The sequence below is a fragment of the Triticum dicoccoides genome, chromosome 4A (genome assembly GCF_002162155.2).
Source record: "Triticum dicoccoides isolate Atlit2015 ecotype Zavitan chromosome 4A, WEW_v2.0, whole genome shotgun sequence".
NCBI lineage: Eukaryota > Viridiplantae > Streptophyta > Magnoliopsida > Poales > Poaceae > Triticum > Triticum dicoccoides.
Genome location: NC_041386.1, coordinates 179,941,088 through 179,960,955, shown reverse-complemented (window position 1 = coordinate 179,960,955; position 19,868 = coordinate 179,941,088).

Sequence of the window (19,868 nt, the reverse complement as noted above, 5' to 3'; positions counted from 1 at the left end):
CTTCTCCTCCTTCTCCAATTCGGCCACATGCCTAAGGGGGGGGGGTGAGGGAGTCCTGGACTAAGGGGTCCTCGGGCGTCCGGCCTATTAGCCATGGGCCGGACTGATGGGCTATGAAGATACGAAGACCGAAGACTGTACCCGTGTCCGGATAGGACTCTCCTTGGCGTGGAAGGCAAGCTTGGCGACGTAATATGTATATTCCCTTCTTTGTAACCGACCTTGTGTAACCCTACATCCTCCCGGTGTCTATATAATCCGGAGGACTTAGTCCGGATAGAAGATACTCAATACCGTAGTCATACAGGCTAGACTTATAGGGTTTAGCAATTACGATCTCGTGGTAGATCAACTTTTGTAACACTCATATTCATCAAGATCAATCAAGCAGGAAGTAGGGTATTACCTTCATAGAGAGGGCCCGAACCTGGGTAAACATCGTGTCCCCTGTCTCCTGTTACCATCGACCTTAGACGCACAGTTCGGGACCCCCTATCCGAGATCCGCCGATTTTGACACCGACATTGGTGCTTTCATTGAGAGTTCCACTATGTTGTCGCCAAAAAGTTTGATGGCCCCTTCAATCATCCATAATAACGCTATCCAAGGAGAAACATTTCTCCCCGGACAGATCTTCGTGTTCGGCGGCTTCGCACTGCGAGCCAACTCGTTCGGCCATCTGGAGCAGATCGAAAGCTACGCCCCTGGCCATCAGGTTAGATTCAGGAGCTTGAACTACGTTGCGGACATCCGTGGGAACTTGATCTTTGCCGGATTCGAGACCACAGTAGCCGCTCCTGGTCACCCCGATGATCATGACCTAAATATGTCATCAGGCCGCATCTAGGAGATTGCTCCTGCAACCGCTCTGGCCTTAGATCCGGAGCAAGCTGCACCATCCAAGGACGGGAGGGTCAACCCCACCACGGAGGCCACATATTCCATGGCGTTGGAGCCGCACATAGACTTAACCTCTCACGACGTCTTTGTCATCGGAACTCCAGACTCGTCTTCGACCGTAAGTTTCGAACCACGTGAACCTGCGGACGCCGAACTTGATCATTTATCGATCTTCGAATTCAGCGCCACAGACATCTTCCAGCACTCGCCTTTGAGCGATGTGCTAAACTCATTAAAAAACCTGTCCTTGGCAAAGGACTCACAGACGAACTATATCCGGCTCGAGCTAGGGGCCGGCGGTGGAGAATTTTGCTTCCCACCCGCCACCCACTTCATAGCCGCGGTCGAGGATTTGACCGACACCCTTGATTACGACTCCGAGGATATCGACAGTATGGACGACGATGCCGGAGAAGAAGAGGCCCAGAACCCGCCGTTCACCAAACGCTGGACGGCCACTTCCTCGTATGATGTATACATGGTGGATGCACCAAAGGAGAACAGCAACGATGACAAGGAAGATCCAGCTGAGGATAAACCTTCTGAAATACAGTCCAAGTGCCGGTGTCAGCGGCGCCGCTCTAAGTCACGCCGTAGTAAAGACAGCAACACCGGCACAGGAGAAGATAACACTCCAGAAGGTGCCAAAGACAACGAAGACCCCGTTGATACAGCTAATGAACAAGATGAATGGGAAGATGAGCAGGCTAGCCCTGGTAAACAGGCCACACACAAGGATTCGGAGGACGATAATTACCTTCCGCTCTCCGAGGACGAGGTGAACCTCGGCATCGAGGATTTCATCATGCCTGAGGAACCTCTTGAGCAGGAGCGCTTCAAGCGATAGCTAATAGCCACTGCAAGGATCCTGAAAAAGAAGCAGCAGCAACTTCAAGCTGACCAAGATCTGCTCAATGATAAATGGACCGATGTCCTAGCAGCCGAAGAACACGGCCTCAAGCGCCCAACCAAAAGCTTCCCAAAGCGCAAATTGTTACCTCAGTTTGACGAGGAGGCGCCAGAATACATATCATCATCATACAATGCGCCTGACCGACCACCACGTGGTCGAGACAAAACGGCAACTCACGCCGAACACCAGCCCGCCCCGCCTCATCGCACAGGTAGAGGTAAATTATCCCACGGCCATACATATGACCTCCGGCAAAACCTGAACAATAAAGCAGGACACAACAGATCAATCTACGGATCACGAGGACGCGCCTCGACACGCGACCACGGCCACCTATTCGGACGTGACAAACCTAGTCATACGCAGGCTGAAAACCGCAGACGGACTCCATCAGAGCTACGTCGTGATACGGCCCGGTATAGAGGAGCCGCACACCCTCATTGCTTCACTGATGAGGTCCTGGATCATGAATTCCCAGAAGGGTTCAAACTCGTGAATATCGAATCATACGACGGAACCATAGACCCCGCGGTGTGGATCGAAGACTTCATTCTCCACATTCATATGGCCCGCGGCGATGACCTCCACGCCATCAAATACCTCTCTTTAAAACCCATTGGGCCAGCTCGGCATTGGCTAAACAGTCTGCCCGAAAATTCTATTGGCAGCTGGGAGGACTTGGAAGAGGCTTTCCTCGATAACTTCCAAGGTACATATGTTCGACCTCCGGATGCTGATGATTTAAGCCATATAGTGCAACAGCCCGACGAGTCCGCCAGGAAATTCTGGACTAGGTTCTTAACTAAAAAGAATCAAATCCTCGATTGTCCGGATGCCGAGGACCTAGCAGCCTTCAAGCACAGCATCCGCGACGAATGGCTCGCTCGCCACCTCGGCCAAGAAAAGCCAAAATCTATGGCGGCCCTCATGACACTCATGACCCGCTTCTGTGCGGGCGAGGGCAATTGGTTGGCCCTTAGCAAAAACAATGCAAGTGACGCCGGCACCCCTGAAGTTAAAAGTAACAAAGATCAGTCTCGACACAACAGATACAAGCGTCGAAACAACAGTGACAACATCGAGGATACAATGGTCAATGCCGGATTCAGTGGCTCTAAGTCCGGTCAGCGGAAGAAGCCGTTTCAAAAGAACAATTCGGGCCCATCCAGCTTGGACCGAATACTCGATCGTCCGTGCCAGATTAATGGCACCCCGGACAAACCACCCAATCATACAAATAGAGATTGCTGGGTTTTTAAACAAGCCGACAAATTAAACGCTGAGAACAGGGAAAAGGGATCGCAAAGCGAGGACAATGACGAAGAGCCACGACAACCGAACACAGGGGGACAGAAGAAGTTTCCCCGTCAGGTCAAAATGGTGAACATGATATAAGCTACCCACATCCCCAAGAGGGAGCGCAAGCGTGCACTCAGGGACGTCTACGCGATAGAGTCAGTCGCCCCAAAATTTAATCCATGGTCGTCATGCCCGATCACTTTTGATCGCCAGGATCATCCGACCAGTATCTGTCACGGTGGCTCAGCCACACTGGTCTTATACCCAATAATTGATGGGTTCCACCTGACTCGCATCCTTATGGACGGAGGTAGCAGCCTTAATATGCTCTATCAGGATACAGCCCGAAAAATGGGCATTAACCCATCAAGGATCAAGCCTACAAAGACTACCTATAAAGGAGTCATACCAGGCGTAGAGGCCCGCTGTACGAGCTCAATCACATTAGAGGTTGTCTTCGGATCTCCGGACAACTTCCGAAGCGAGGAGTTAATCTTCGATATCGTCCCATTCCGCAGCGGCTATCATGCACTGCTCGGACGAACTGCGTTTGCTCGATTCAACGCAGTAGCACACTGTGCTTATATCAAGCTCAAGATTCTCGATCTGCGCGGCGTCATAACGGTCAATGGAAATACGGAACGCTCCCTCCGTACAGAAGAGCACACAACTACCCTAGCATCAGAAGTACAGAGCGGCCTTGTCAAGCAGAACCTTAATTCAGCTGCCGAGCTCACGGACACCCTTAAGAGGGTCTGAACTACTCTGCAGCAGGAGAGCTCGGCTCGTCAGGAGCTCAACTAGCAATCTGTCCTCCGTCTCAGTCCCGATCAAGTGGTGGCATTCGTGCCGCGCGTACATAACTACACACTCAAAATCCCATGGGCGTCGATGGAGGCATAGCTAGCTTGTGGTCCATAGTACGGCTCAACCGACATTGGATACACAAATACTTTCACTTTTACTTGTCTCCTTTTCAGGTCTCAATCCCACAGGCCCCATCTGGTGGTCATCGGTCCTCTTGAAGGATAAACACACCAAGACGGCGAGAAGCGAAGACATATGGGGGACTTTTTAGGTGATTCCGTTCATAATAACTCTACATGTTTTTTCAGGACCCACATGCAGCTCGCCCTTGATTTCAGCATGTTAAATAGCCTGTTGCTTATCGCACTACCTGTATCAACGCACTTTCACGTGCTAATTAAATTACAATGAGAAAAGTTTGCAGCTGGAGCTTTAGGACCCCAGCTTTTTACGTTTTTACATTCTCTGTTTTCTTTCTCTTTTTTCAGCTCCCCTGTGGATAACCCTATCAGGTACCACCCGTACACTTTGGTACGTTTGATGTTTGCCAGGGGCTGCATAGCACCCCACACTATAGCAACAAAAAGTCCAAACACTTTTTATAAGTATAGTTCGGCACCCCGAATTTAGCATTATATGCATTGGCTCCGAATCATGTCTTTGGTCAATAGTTGGTTTGCCCGGCTCCTGTGCTTGCTACCTTACGTTCCGCTATATCGGCTAAGGTAGTAAAGGGAGAACTACTGTGATTGTCCCTTGATTTATCCAAAGGAGCACCTTAGTAGAGAAAGCCGAAAACTGACTGTCATGATGCCGCGAGAGCCGGTCAGCTGTTCAGAGGTTGCAAATCATTGGAGATTTCTTCCGCATTATGCGGAGGATTGGTACTTTCAATCAGACATTTATAGCACTCTAGTTCGGATACTAGGGGCTGCGCCCATGTTTTTATTATCGAACTCCTATGGCTAAGTGAGGGTGTTACAGCCGCATAGTCTGGTTGCCTGGTTCGTTGCGCTAAACAACTCCTTCAAGGACCATCTAATTGGATCAAGATTGTTTTGATTCCACCTCGAACACCCCCGTACTACCTACGTGAGGGCAGAAGCCGACGATTGGTTAACCCTCAGATTTCATACAATACGGCTGCACAGGAAGTAAAAATTTAAAAACATAACAAGCATTATATTGCACAATCACTTTGTTTCATCATACAAGGTAGAGGGAGCTCGAACACATTCATTCAAAGATAGTGTCTTTCGCACAATGATCCGCAACAATGCGGGACCCCTCCAAGATATCGCCGAAGTACCGCTTGGGTGTGCGGTGCTCCTTGCCCTTCGGCGGCCCCCCGGTCGCTAACTTGACGGCGTCCAACTTCGCCCACCAGACCTTGCAATAGGAGAAGGCCAGGCGCGCGCCCTCGATGCAGACGGATCGCTTGATGACGTCCAACCGCGGACAGGCATCCACCAGCTTCTTCATGAGGCCGAAATAGCTGCTGGGTATAGCTTCGGCTGGCCACAACCGGATTATCATATCCTTCATGGCCAGTTCGGCCACCCTGTGCAGTTCGACCGGCTGTTTCAGTTGATCGCTGAAGGGCACCGGATGCTCGGGCGCAAGATACTGCAACCAGAACAGCTTCTCCGTGGAGCTCCCTTCTTCAGCTTGGAAGAACTCGGCGGCGTCGATCACACTGCGTGGCAGATCTGCAAAAGCCCCTGGAGAACTCCGGATCCCGGTTAGTAAACGATATTTCATCTTCACACTCTTGCTTTGCAAATTGAATGCCTTACCCGCCGCGATCTTCCTGGCCTCCTGGATCTCCTGGAGGGCGTCCTCGGCTTCAATCCGGGCCACCTCCGCACTCTTACGAGCCTTGACGAGTTCGGCCTCTTGAGCCGACGCATTGTGCTCCAAGGTCTCGCTCTTCTTCACCGCGTCCTCGAGCTCCCGCTGGACTTCATTGACCCGAGCCTTGAGCTCCTTACGGGCGGCCTGCTCCTGGACAGCCCTCTCCTCGGCTTCGGCCAGGGCTTTCCTCAGGGCCTCGACCTCGGTCGCCGCTTCTGTACAAATTAGGACATTTCAGTCATTGCATATCATTTTCCTCTTTTCAAATATATAACAGGTTATTGCTTACCTTGTTTTTCCTGGAGGTGCCTCTTCACCTGGCCCAGCTCCTCCTCGGCCTCCGCCAGTTTCTGCTTCAGTCCGAAGACTTCGGTAGTATGCGAGGCTGCGGCCAACAACAGTGCCTGTGTTTACATTTCAGAAAAATTTAGTTAGTTTCCTGTCATAGGAGGTTGATCCTCTGTCCGGCTTTTTCTCTTCGAACACCGGACAGTGTCTCAGGGGCTACTGTCTACATTGGGATTTTCTCCTTTTGGCATCGCTTACCTCAAAACCTATCAGTAGGCTGCTGCAGGCTTCGATTAGTCTGCTCTTGGCAGACTGAACCCTTTCAATTACCGTGCCCAAAAGACATGGTGCTCATCCACAATGGAAGCGCTTCGCAGCGCTTCCAGCAGATTATCCGGTGCCCCTGGTTGGACAGGGGTCACCGGCGGAATAGGCATCCCCCTTTCTTCCGAAGGAGGTCGCCTGCCGGATTCCGGAGCAGCCTCGGTCTCCGGAATTGAGCCCGGCTGAGGGTCAAACTGAGTACGGCCCTACCCACCAGTCTCCATGGGGATTGATCCCCTTGGTGTCCGGCGACGGTGATTTCACCTTCTGGCGCCTCCTGAGCCTCTCCCCCGCCTTGAACAGTTCTTCAGGACAACACCTCCGCATCATCCTTGGCCTTGGGGGAGTGAGCGACTGGCGGTGAATCGCTGGCCATCGCTTTGGAATCCAGCGAGCCTCCTGATGAGGATCGCGGGGAGCTGTTGTGAGCCGGAAAACAATAACATAACCAATCATGTTAATACAATAAGGGGAGACACTTTATGGGCGGATATAATCTTAGCACTTACGATGCGGCCCGAGGCTTAGTGCGGGGGAGTCTCTCCGGACTGTTGTCAACATCCCATGCAGAGTTATCCGTGAGGGAGCCTTTTGAAGGAAATATGCCCTAGAGGCAATAATAAAGTTATTATTTATTTCCTTATATCATGATAAATGTTTATTATTCATGCTAGAATTGTATTAACCGGAAACATAATACATGTGTGAATACATAGACAAACAGAGTGTCACTAGTATGCCTGTACTTGACTAGCTCGTTAATCAAAGATGGTTATGTTTCCTAACCATGAACAAAGAGTTGTCATTTGATTAACGGGATCACATCATTAGTTGAATGATCTGATTGACATGACCCATTCCATTAGCTTAGCACCCGATCGTTTAGTATGTTGCTATTGCTTTCTTCATGACTTATACATGTTCCTATGACTATGAGATTATGCAACTCCCGTTTGCCGGAGGAACACTTTGTGTGCTACCAAACGTCACAACGTAACTGGGTGATTATAAAGGAGCTCTACAGGTGTCTCCAAAGGTACATGTTGGGTTGGCGTATTTCGAGATTAGGATTTGTCACTCTGATTGTCGGAGAGGTATCTCTGGGCCCCCTCGGTAATACACATCACTGAAGCCTTGCAAGCATTGCAACTAATGAGTTAGTTGCGGGATGATGTATTACGGAACGAGTAAAGAGACTTCCCGGTAACGAGATTGAACTAGGTATTGGATACCGACGATCGAATCTCGGGCAAGTAACATACCGATGACAAAGGGAACAACGTATGTTGTTATGCGGTCTGACCGATAAAGATCTTCGTAGAATATGTAGGAGCCAATATGGGCATCCAGGTCCCGCTATTGGTTATTGACTGGAGACGTGTCTCGGTCATGTCTACATTGTTCTCGAACCGTAGGGTCCGCAAGCTTAAGGTTTCGATGACAGTTATATTATGAGTTTATGAGTTTTGATGTACCGAAGGAGTTCGGAGTCCCGGATGAGATCGGGGACATGATGAGGAGTCTCGAAATGGTCGAGACGTAAAGATCGATATATTGGACGACTATATTCGGACATCGGAAAGGTTCCGAATGATTCGGGTATTTTTCGGAGTACCGGGTAGTTACGGGAGAAGCAATGGGCCTTGATGGGCTTTAGTGGGAAGAGGAAAAAGGGCCAAGGGGCTGCTGCGCCCCCCCTCCCCTCTAGTCCGAATTGGACTAGGGAAAAGGGGGCCGGCCACCTTTCCTTCTCCTCTACTTCCTTCTCCCTTCCTCCCCTCTTGGTGGACTCCTACTAGGACTTGGAGTCCTAGTAGGACTCCACATCCTAGCCGCACCAATTGCCTTGGCTGGCCTCCTCCTCCTCCATCCTTTATATACTGAGGCAAGGGGCACCCCATGAACACAAGTTGATCTTCATGATCGTTCCTTAGCCGTGTGCGGTGCCCCCCTCCACCATATTCCACCTCGGTCATATTGTTGCAGTGCTTAGGCGAAGCCCTGCGACGGTAGAACATCAAGATTGTCACCACGCCGTCGTGCTGACGGAACTCCTCCCCGACGCTTTGCTGGATCGGAGCCCGGGGATCGTCATCAAGCTGAACGTGTGCCAAGAACTCGGAGGTGCCGGAGTAACGGTGCTTGGATCGGTCGGATCGGGAAGACGTACGACTACTTCCTCTACGTTGCGTCAACGCTTCCGCTTCGGTCTACGAGGGTACGTAGACAACACTCTCCCCTCTCGTTGCTATGCATCACCATGATCTTGCGTGTGCGTAGGATTTTTTTTGAAATTACTACGAAACCCAACAGTGGCATCCGAGCCTAGGTTTTTATGGTTTGATGTTATATGCATGAGTAGAACACAAATGAGTTGTGGGCGATATAAGTCATACTGCTTACCAGCATGTCATACTTTGGTTCGGCGGTATTGTTGGATGAAGCGGCCCGGACCGACATTACGCGTACGCTTACGCGAGACCGGTTCTCCCGACGTGCTTTGCACATAGGTGGCTTGCGGTTGACAGTTTCTCCAACTTTAGTTGAACGAAGTGTGGCTACGCCCGGTCCTTGCGAAGGTTAAAACAGCATCAACTTGACAAACTATCGTTGTGGTTTTGATGCATAGGTAAGATTGGTTCTTGCTTAAACCCGTAGCAGCCACGTAAAACTTGCAACAACAAAGTAGAGGACGTCTAACTTGTTTTTGCAGGGCATGTTGTGATGTGATATGGTCAAAACATGATGAGATATAAGTTGTTGTATGAGATGATCATGTTTTGTTGAAGTTATCGGCAACTGGCAAAAGCCTTATGGTTGTCTCTTTATTGCATAAGATGCAAGCGCCAAATAATTGCTTTACTTTATCGCTATGCGATAGCAATAGTTGCAAGAGCAATAGTTGGCGAGACGACCATGTGACGACATATTGATATAGATCAAGATGATGGAGATCATGGTGTCATGCCGGTGACAATAGAGATCATGACAGTACTTTGGAGATGGAGATCAAAGACGCAAGATGATGGTGGCCATATCATGTCACATATTTTGATTGCATATGATGTTTATCTTTTATACATCTTATTTTGCTTAGTTTGACGGTAGCACTTTAAGATGATCTCTCACTAATTATCAAGAAGTGTTCTCCCTGAGTATGCACCATTGCGAAAGTTCTTCGTGCTGAGACACCACGTGATGATCGGGTGTGATAGGCTCTACGTTCAAATACAACGGGTGCAAAACAGTTGCACACGCGGAATACTCAGGTTATACTTGACGAGCCAAGCATATACAGATATGGCCTCGGAACACGGAGACCGAAAGGTCGAGCGTGAATCATATAGTAGATATGATCAACATAGTGATGTTCACCAATGAAACTACTCCATCTCACGTGATGATCGGACATGGTTTAGTTGATTTGGATCACGTGATCACTTAGAGGATTAGAGGGATGTCTATCTAAGTGGGAGTTCTTAAGTAATATGATTAATTGAACTTAAATTTATCATGAACTTAGTCCTAGTAGTATTTTGCAAATTATGTTGTAGATCAATAGCTCGCGTTATTGCTTCCCTGTGTTTATTTTGATATGTTCCTAGAGAAAAATTGTGTTGAAAGATGTTAGTAGCAATGATGCGGATTGGATCCGTGATCTGAGGTTTATCCTCATTGCTGCACAGAAGAATTATGTCCTTGATGCACCGCTAGGTGACGGACCTATTGCAGGAGCAGATGCAGACGTTATGAACGTTTGGCTAGCTCAATATGATGACTACTTGATAGTTTAGTGCACCATGCTTAATGGCTTAGAATCAGGACTTCAAAGACGTTTTGAACGTCATGGAGCATATGAGATGTTCCAGGAGTTGAAGTTAATATTTCAAGCAAATACCCGAGTTGAGAGATATGAAGTCTCCAACAAGTTCTATAGCTAAAAGATGGAGGAGAATCGCTCAACTAGTGAGCATGTGCCCAGATTGTCTGAGTACTACAATCGCTTGAATCAAGTGGGAGTTAATCTTCCAGATAAGATAGTGATTGACAGAATTCTCTAGTCTCCATCACCAAGTTAGTAGAACTTCGTGAAGAACTATGATATGCAAGGGATAACGGAAACGATTCCCAAGCTCTTCGTAATGCTAAAATTGACGAAGGTAGAAATCGAGAAAAACATCAAGTGTTGATGGTAGACAAGACCACTAGTTTCAAGAAAAGGGCAGAGGGAAGAAGGGGAACTTCAAGAAGAACGGCAAGCAAGTTGCTGCTCAAGTGAAGAAGCCCAAGTCTGGTCCTAAGCCTGAGACTAAGTGCTTCTACTGCAAAGGGACTGGTCACTGGAAGCGGAACTACCCCAAGTGATTGGCGGATAAGAAGGATGGCAAAGTGAACATAAGTATATTTGATATACATGTTATTGATGTGTACTTTACTAGTGTTTATAGCAACCCCTCAGTATTTGATACTAGTTCAGTTGCTAAGATTAGTAACTCGAAACGGGAGTTGCAGAATAAACAGAGACTAGTTAAGGGTGAAGTGACGATGTGTGTTGGAAGTGGTTTCAAGATTGATATGATCATCATCGCACACCCCCTATACTTTCGGGATTAGTGTTGAACCTGAATAAGTGTTATTTGGTGTTTACGTTGATCATGAATATGATTTGATCATGTTTATTGTAATACGGTTATTCATTTAAGTAAGAGAATAAATTGTTGTTCTGTTTACATGAATAAAACCTTATATGGTTACACACCCAATGAAAATAGTTCGTTGGATCTCAATCGTAGTGATACACATAATCATAATATTAAAACCAAAAGATGCAAAGTTAATAATGATAGTGCAACTTATTTGTGGCACTACCGTTTAGGTCATATTGGTGTAAAGCGCATGAAGAAACTCCATGCTGATGGGCTTTTGGAATCACTTGATTATGAATCACTTGATGCTTGCGAACCATGCCTTATGGGCAAGATGACTAAAACGTTGTTCTCCGGAACAATGAAGCAAGCAACAGATTTGTTGGAAATCATACATACTGATGTATGTGGTCCGATGAATATTAAGGCTTGCAGCAGGTATCATTATTTTCTGACCTTCACAGATGATTTGAGCAGATATGGGGATATCTACTTGATGAAACATAAGTCTGAAACATTTGAACAGTTCAAAAAAAATTCAGAGTGAAGTGGAAAATCATTGTCACAAGAAAATAAAAGTTTCTACGATATGATCGCAGAGGTAAAATAGTTGAGTTACGAGTTTGGCCTTCAATAAAATAATGTGAAATAGTTTCACTACTCACGCCACCTGGAACACCATAGTGTAATGGTGTGTCCGAACGTCATAACCGTACTTTATTAGATATAGTGCGATCTATGATGTCTCTTGCCGATCTACCACTATCGTTTTGGGGTTATGCATTAGAGACAGCTGCATTCACGTTAAATAGGGCACCATCTAAATCCGTTGAGACGACACCGTGTGAACTATGGTTTGGCAAGAAACCTAAGCTGTCGTTTCTTAAAGTTTGGGACTGCGATGCTTATGTGAAAAAGTTTCAACATGATAAGCTCGAACCCAAATCGGAGAAGTAAATCTTCATAGGATATCCAAAGGAAACTATTGGATACACCTTCTATCACAGATCCGAAGGCAAGACTTTTGTTGCTGAGTTCGGAAACTTTCTGGAGAAGGAGTTTCTCTCGAAAGAAGTGAGTGGGAGGAAAGTAGAGAACTTGATGAGGTAACTGTACCTGCTCCCTTATTGGAAAGTAGTTCATCACAGAAATCTGTTCCTGTGACTACTACACCAATTAGTGAGGAAGCTAATGATGATGATCATGTAACTTCAGATCAAGTTACTATCGAATCTCGTAGGTAAACCAGAGTGAGATCCGCACTAGAGTGGTACGGTAATCCTATTCTGGATGTCATGTTACTTTACCATGACGAACTTGTGAACTATGAGGAAGCGATGATGAGCCGAGATTCCGCGAAATGGTTTGAGGCCATGAAATCTGAGATATGATCCATGTATGAGAACAAAGTATGGACTTTGATGGATTTGCCCGATGATCGGCAAGCCATAGAAAATAAATGGATCTTCAAGAGGAAGACGGACGCTGATAGTAGTGTTACTATCTACAAAGCTAGAATTGTCGCAAAAGGTTTTCGACAAGTTCAAGGTGTTGACTAAGATGAGATTTTCTCACTCGTATCTATGCTTAAGTCTGTCCAAATCATGTTAGCAATTGACGTATTTTATGAAATCTGGCAAATGGATAAACAAAACTGCATTCCTTAATGGATTTACTAAAGAAGAGTTGTATACGATGCAACTATAAGGTTTTGTCGATCCTAAAGGTGCTAACAAAATATGCAAGCTCCAGCGATCCATCTATGGACTGGTGCAAGCATCTCGGAGTTGGAATATATGCTTTGATAAGTTGATCAAAGCATATAGTTTTATACAGACTTGCGGTGAAGCCTGTATTTACAAGAAAGTGAGTGGGAGCACTACAGCATTTCTGATAAGTATATGTGTATGACATATTTTAATCGGAAATAATGTAGAATTATTCTGCAAAGCATAAAGGAGTGTTTGTAAGGAGTTTTTCAAAGAAAGACCTCGGTAAAGCTGCTTACATATTGAGTATCAAGATCTATAGAGATAGATCAAGATGCTTGATAAGTTTTTCAATGAGTACATACCTTGACAAGATTTTGAAGTAGTTCAAAATGGAACAGTCAAAGAAAAAGTTTCTTGCCTGTGTTACAAGGTGTGAAGTTGAGTAGGACTCAAAGCCCGACCACGGCAGAAGATAGAAAGAGAATGAACATCATTCCCTATGCCTTGGTCATAGGTTCTGTAAAGTATGCCATGCTATGTACCAGATCTATTGTATACCCTACCACTGAGTTTGGCAAGGGAGTACAATAGTGATCTAGGAGTAGATCACTGGACAGCGGTCAAAATTATCCTTAGTGGAATAAGGATACGTTTCTCGATTATGGAAGTGAAAAAAGGTTCGTCGTAAAGGGTTACGCCAATGCAAGTTTTGACACTAATATAGATGAATCTAAGTCTCAATCTAGATACATATTGAAAGTGGGAGCAATTAGCTAGAGTAGCTCCGTGCAGAGCATTGTTGACATAAAGATTTGCAAAATACTTACGGATCTGAATATAACAGACCCGGTGACTAAAATTATCTCACAAGCAAAACATGATCACACCTTAGTGCTCTTTGCGTGTTAATCACATAGCGATGTGAACTAGATTACTGACTAGTAAACCCTTTGGGTGTTGGTCACATATCGATGTGGACTATGGGTGTTAATCACATGGTGATGTGAACTATTGCTAATAAATCACATGGCGATGTGAACTAGATTATTGACTCTAGTGCAAGTGGGAGACTGAAGGAAATATGCCCTAGAGGCAATAATAAAGTTATTATTTATTTCCTTATATCATGATAAATGTTTATTATTCATGCTACAATTGTATTAACCGGAAACATAATACATGTGTGAATACATAGACAAACAGAGTGTCAATAGTATGCCTGTACTTGACTAGCTCGTTAATCAAAGATGGTTATGTTTCCTAACCATGAACAAAGAGTTGTCATTTGATTAACGGGATCACATCATTAGTTGAATGATCTGATTGACATGACCCATTCCATTAGCTTAGCACCCGATCGTTTAGTATGTTGCTATTGCTTTCTTCATGACTTATACATGTTCCTATGACTATGAGATTATGCAACTCCCGTTTGCCGGAGGAACACTTTATGTGCTACCAAACATCACAACATAACTGGGTGATTATAAAGGAGCTCTACAGATGTCTCCAAAGGTACATGTTGGGTTGGCGTATTTCGAGATTAGGATTTGTCACTCCGATTGTCGGAGAGGTATCTCTAGGCCCCCTCGGTAATACACATCACTGAAGCCTTGCACGCATTGCAACTAATGAGTTAGTTGCGGGATGATGTATTACGGAACGAGTAAAGAGACTTGCCGGTAACGAGATTAAACTAGGTATTGGATACCGACGATCGAATCTCGGGCAAGTAACATACCGATGACAAAGGGAACAACGTATGTTGTTATGCGGTCTGACCGATAAAGATCTTCGTAGAATATGTAGGAGCCAATATGGGCATCCAGGTCCCGCTATTGGTTATTGATCGGAGACGTGTCTCGGTCATGTCTACATTGTTCTCAAACCCGTAGGGTCCGCACGCTTAAGGTTTCGATGACAGTTATATTATGAGTTTATGAGTTTTGATGTACCGAAGGAGTTCGGAGTCCCGGATGAGATCGGGGACATGACGAGGAGTCTCGAAATGGTCGAGACGTAAAGATCGATATATTGGACGACTATATTTGGACATCGGAAAGGTTCCGAGTGATTCGGGTATTTTTCAGAGTACCGGGTAGTTACGGGAGAAGCAATGGGCCTTGATGGGCTTTAGTGGGAAGAGGAAAAAGGGCCAAGGGGCTGCTGCGCCCCCCCCTCCCCTCTAGTCCGAATTGGACTAGGGAAAAGGGGGCCGGCCACCTTTCCTTCTCCTCTACTTCCTTCTCCCTTCCTCCCCTCTTGGTGGACTCCTACTAGGACTCGTCCTAGTAGGACTCCACATCCTGGCCGCACCAATTGCCTTGGCCGGCCTCCTCCTCCTCCATCCTTTATATACTGAGGCAAGGGGCACCCCATGAATACAAGTTGATCTTCATGATCGTTCCTTATCCGTGTGCGGTGCCCCCCTCCACCATATTCCACCTCGGTCATATTGTTGCAGTGCTTAGGCGAAGCCCCGCGACGGTAGAACATCAAGATCGTCACCACGCCGTCATGCTGACGGAACACCTCCCCGACGCTTTGCTGGATCGGAGCCCAGGGATCGTCATCGAGCTGAACGTGTGCCAAGAACTCGGAGGTGCCGGAGTAACGGTGCTTGGATCGGTCGGATCGGGAAGACATACGACTACTTCCTCTACGTTGCGTCAACGCTTCCGCTTCGGTCTATGAGGGTACGTAGACAACACTCTCCCCTCTCGTTGCTATGCATCACCATGATCTTGCGTGTGCGTAGGAATTTTTTTTAAATTACTACGAAACCCAACACCTTTCCCCTTCTTGGGCGCCTCCGCCTACAGAATTGTGGAGGCCGCCCTCTTCTTCCTCCACCCATCAGGGGGGAGTTGCTCTCCTCCTCCTCCTCCTCCTCGTCTTCAGCGGTGGGGGAATGGGTCTTGTCCTCGGACATCACGTCCGAAGTGCCCTTGCGGCGAGGGCCACTCCGGACCCCATTGGCCTTTCCCGTGGCCTTCTTTTCTGGTGCCTTAAAAGGTGCCGGCTCCAGCATCTTCGCTAAACGCGGGATGACTGGTTCTTGAGGCAGGGGAGCCGGACACCGGATCTGCTTTGCCTTCTTCAGCCAGTACTAAAAAAGCAATGATAATAAAAGCTTAGATATCATCCTTGAAACAAGCAAGTAGGGGATGCACTGAAAAAAATGTACCTCGTTGGGGAGATGATTTATGTCGTGACGATGGTCTGAATCTGTGGCTGATGGTATCTCGTTGCCCTTGAAGAACAACTTCCAGGCATCTTGGTGAGTTGTTTCGAAGAGCCTTTCCAAGGTGTGGTGCTTTTTTGGGTTGAAATCCCATAGAGGGAGGCTTAGAATCTGGCAGGGGAGGATCCGGCGCACCAGCATCACTTGGATTATGTCGACAAGCTTGATGTCCCTATCGACCATGCTTTGAATGCGCGTTTGCAGTGCAATCAGCTCATCTGACGAACACCAGTTCGGGCTCTTCTCGACCCAGGAGGTGAGTCGCACGGGAGCGCCGGAGTTGAGTTCGGCAGCCACGGCCCAGGTGGCACCGCGGGGTTCAGTGATGTAGAACCATTGTTTCTGCCATTCCTTGACAGACTCCACGAATGTGCCTTTTGGCAAAGAGACATTGGTGAGCTTGCTCACCATGGAGCCCCCGCACTCTGCGTGCTGTCCATCCACCACCTTGGGCTTCACGTTAAAGGTTTTGAGCCACGGCCCGAAGTGGGGTTGGATGCGGAGGAAGGCCTCGCACATGACGATGAACGCCGAGATATTGAGGAAGGAGTTTGGGGATAGATCGTGGAAGTCTATCCCATAGTAGAACATTATCCCACGGACGAAGGGATGGAGTGGAAACCCTAGCCTACGGAGGAAATGGGGGATGAACACTACCCTCTCGTTGGGCTTCGGCGTGGGAATGATTTGTCCCTGGGTTGGAAGACGGTGGGCGATTTCCTTCGCTATGTACCCGGCCGCCCGAAGCTCGGCGATGTCCTCCTCCTTGACGGAGGAAGCCATCCACTTGCCTTGACCTCCGGATCCGGACATGGTTGAGTGCTTTCTCGAGTGGGAAACAGATGAGAACTTGGGCGCTGGAGCTCAAGAGTGGAAAGGCAGAAGAAGAGAGAAGGCGTGGGAAAAGAAAGGGGAATCTTATCTCCTTATAAGGGCAGCAAATGTCGAACGCCTCCCCACTCGCCTACTCCCAAGGGCTGTGTTAACGGCACGGTTGGGTTACCCACGCCCGTATTGATGAGAATCCCGTAATGAGGGGACATGATATCTGCTTTGACAAGACGTGCCAATGGCAACCGCATCTCGAAACACGGAGCGGCAGATGAGAAATGGTCCGAAATTATGATTGGATGGACATGATGTCATGTTATAAAAAGCTGTCAGTGGATTGGACTCATGGATTATTATATTCTCTCTACGGTTGTGTGTGGTGTGTGTTATAGGTCCGGACACGATAAATTCATCCGAAGACTACTTTGGAGTTCGGAAGGAGGAACCCGCCTTGCAATGCCGAAGATAGATCTACGCACCGGATACCTTGTCATTGAAGCCAGGTTCACGGGCTACTGAGGGAGTCCTGGACTAAGGGGTCCTTGGGCATCCAGCCTGTTAGCCATGGGCCGGACTGATGGGCTGTGAAGATACAAAGACCGAAGACTGTACCCGTGTCCGGATAGGACTCTCCTTGGCGTGGAAGGCAAGCTTGGCGACGGAATATGTAGATTCCCTTCTTTGTAACCGACCTTGTGTAACCCTAGATCCTCCCGGTGTCTATATAACCCAAAGGACTTAGTCCAGATAGGAGATACTCAATACTGTAGTCATACAAGCTAGACTTCTAGGGTTTAGCCATTACGATATCGTGGTAGATCAAATCTTGTAACACTCATATTCATCAAGATCAATCAAGCGAGAAGTAGGGTATTACCTCCATAGAGAGGGCCCGAACCTGGGTAAACATCGTGCCCCCTGTCTCCTGTTACCATCGACCTTAGACACACAGTTCGGGACCCCCTACCCGAGATCCGCCGGTTTTGACACCGACAGGGGGCACGCCACCCCTTGTGGGATGGTGTGCTCCCCTCTTATGGCCCATACGGCCCATATCTTTCCCCGGGGTTCCGGTAACCCCCCTCCGGTACTCCGATAAATACTCGATACTACCCGGAACACTTCTGGTGTCTGAGTACTACCATCCTATATATCAATCTTTACCTCTCAACCATTTCGAGACTGCTCGTCATGTCCGTGATCTCATCCGGGACTCCGAACAACATTCGGTCACCAAATCACATAACTCATATAATACTAAATCGTCATCAAACGTTAAGCGTGCGGACCCTACGGGTTCGAGAACTATGTAGACATGACCGAGACACCTCTCCAGTCAATAACCAACAACGGAACCTGGATTCTCATATTAGCTCCTACATATTCTACGAAGATCTTTATCGGTCGAACCGTTATGACAACATATGTTATTCCCTTTGTCATCGGTATGTTACTTGCTCGAGATTCGATCGTTGGTATCTTCATACCTAGTTCAATCTCGTTACTGGCAAGTCTCTTTACTCGTTCCGTAATACATCATCTTGTAACTAACTCATTAGTCACTTTGCTTGCAAGGCCTCTTATGATGTGCATTACCGAGAGGGCCCAGAGATACCTCTCCGATACTCGGATTGACAAATCCTAATCTCGATCTATGCCAACCCAACAAACACCTTCGGATAAACCTGTAGAGCATCTTTATAATCACCCAGTTATGTTGTGACGTTTGATAGCACACAAGGTATTCTTTCGGTATCCGGGAGTTGCATAATCTCATAGTCGAAGAAATATGTATTTGACATGAAGAAAGCAATAATAATAAAACTGAACGATCAATATGCTAACCTAACGGATGGGTCATGTCCATCACATCATTCCCCTAATGATGTGATCCCGTTATCAAATGACAACTCAGATCCATGATTAGGAAACCTTAACCATCTTTGATCAACGAGTGTAGGATCGAAAGTATGTCTAGAGGGGGGTGATTAGACTACTTGACCTAATAAAAATCTAGCCTTTTCCCAATTTTAAGTCTTGCTAGATTTTAGCAACTTAGCACAAGTCAAGCAATCAACCTACACATGCAAATCTAAGAGTATAGCAGCAGAATGTAAATCATTGCATATGAAGGTAAAGGGAAGGAGTTTGGAGGGAGCAAACGCAATGTAGACACGGAGATTTTTGGTGTGGTTCCGATAGGTGGTGCTATTGTACATCCACGTTGATGGAGACTTCAACCCACGAAGGGTAATGTCTGCGTGAGTCCACGGAGGGCTCTACCCATGAAGGGTCCATGAAGAAGCAACCTTGTCTATCCCACCATGGCCATCGCCCACGAAGGACTTGCCTCACTTGGGTAGATCTTCACGAAGTAGGCGATCTCCTTACCCTTAAAAACTCCTTCGTTCAACTCCACAATTTTGGCGGAGGCTCCCAAGTGACACCTAACCAATCTAGGAGACACCACTCTCCAAAAGGTAATAGATGGTGTGTTGATGATGAACTCCTTGCTCTTATGCTTCAAATGATAGTCTTGTTGGTGAATGTAGAATTTCAAAAAAATTTACCTACGATCACGCAAGATCTATCTAGGAGATGAATAACAACGAGAGGGGGAGAGTGTGTCTATGTACCCTCGTAGACCGGAAGCAGAAGCGTTTAGTAATGTGGTTGATGTAGTCGAACGTCTTCGTGATCCAACTGATCCAAGTACCGAACGTACGGCACCTCCGCAATCTGCACAAGTTCAGCTCGGTGACGTCCCTCGAACTCTTGATCCAGTTGAGGCCGAGGGAGAGTTCCGTCAGCACGACGGTGTGGTGACGGTGATGATGAAGTTACCGACAGAGGGCTTCACCTAAGCACTACAACTATAGGACCGAGGTGTGTAACTGTGGAGGGGGGCACCACACACGGCTAAAAGATCAACTTGTGTGTCTATGGGGTGCTCCCCTCCCACGTATATAAAGGGGGGAGGGAGGAGGAGGCCGGCCAAGAGTGGCACACCCAAGGGGGGAGTCCTGCTCAGAGTAGGATTCGCCCCCCTT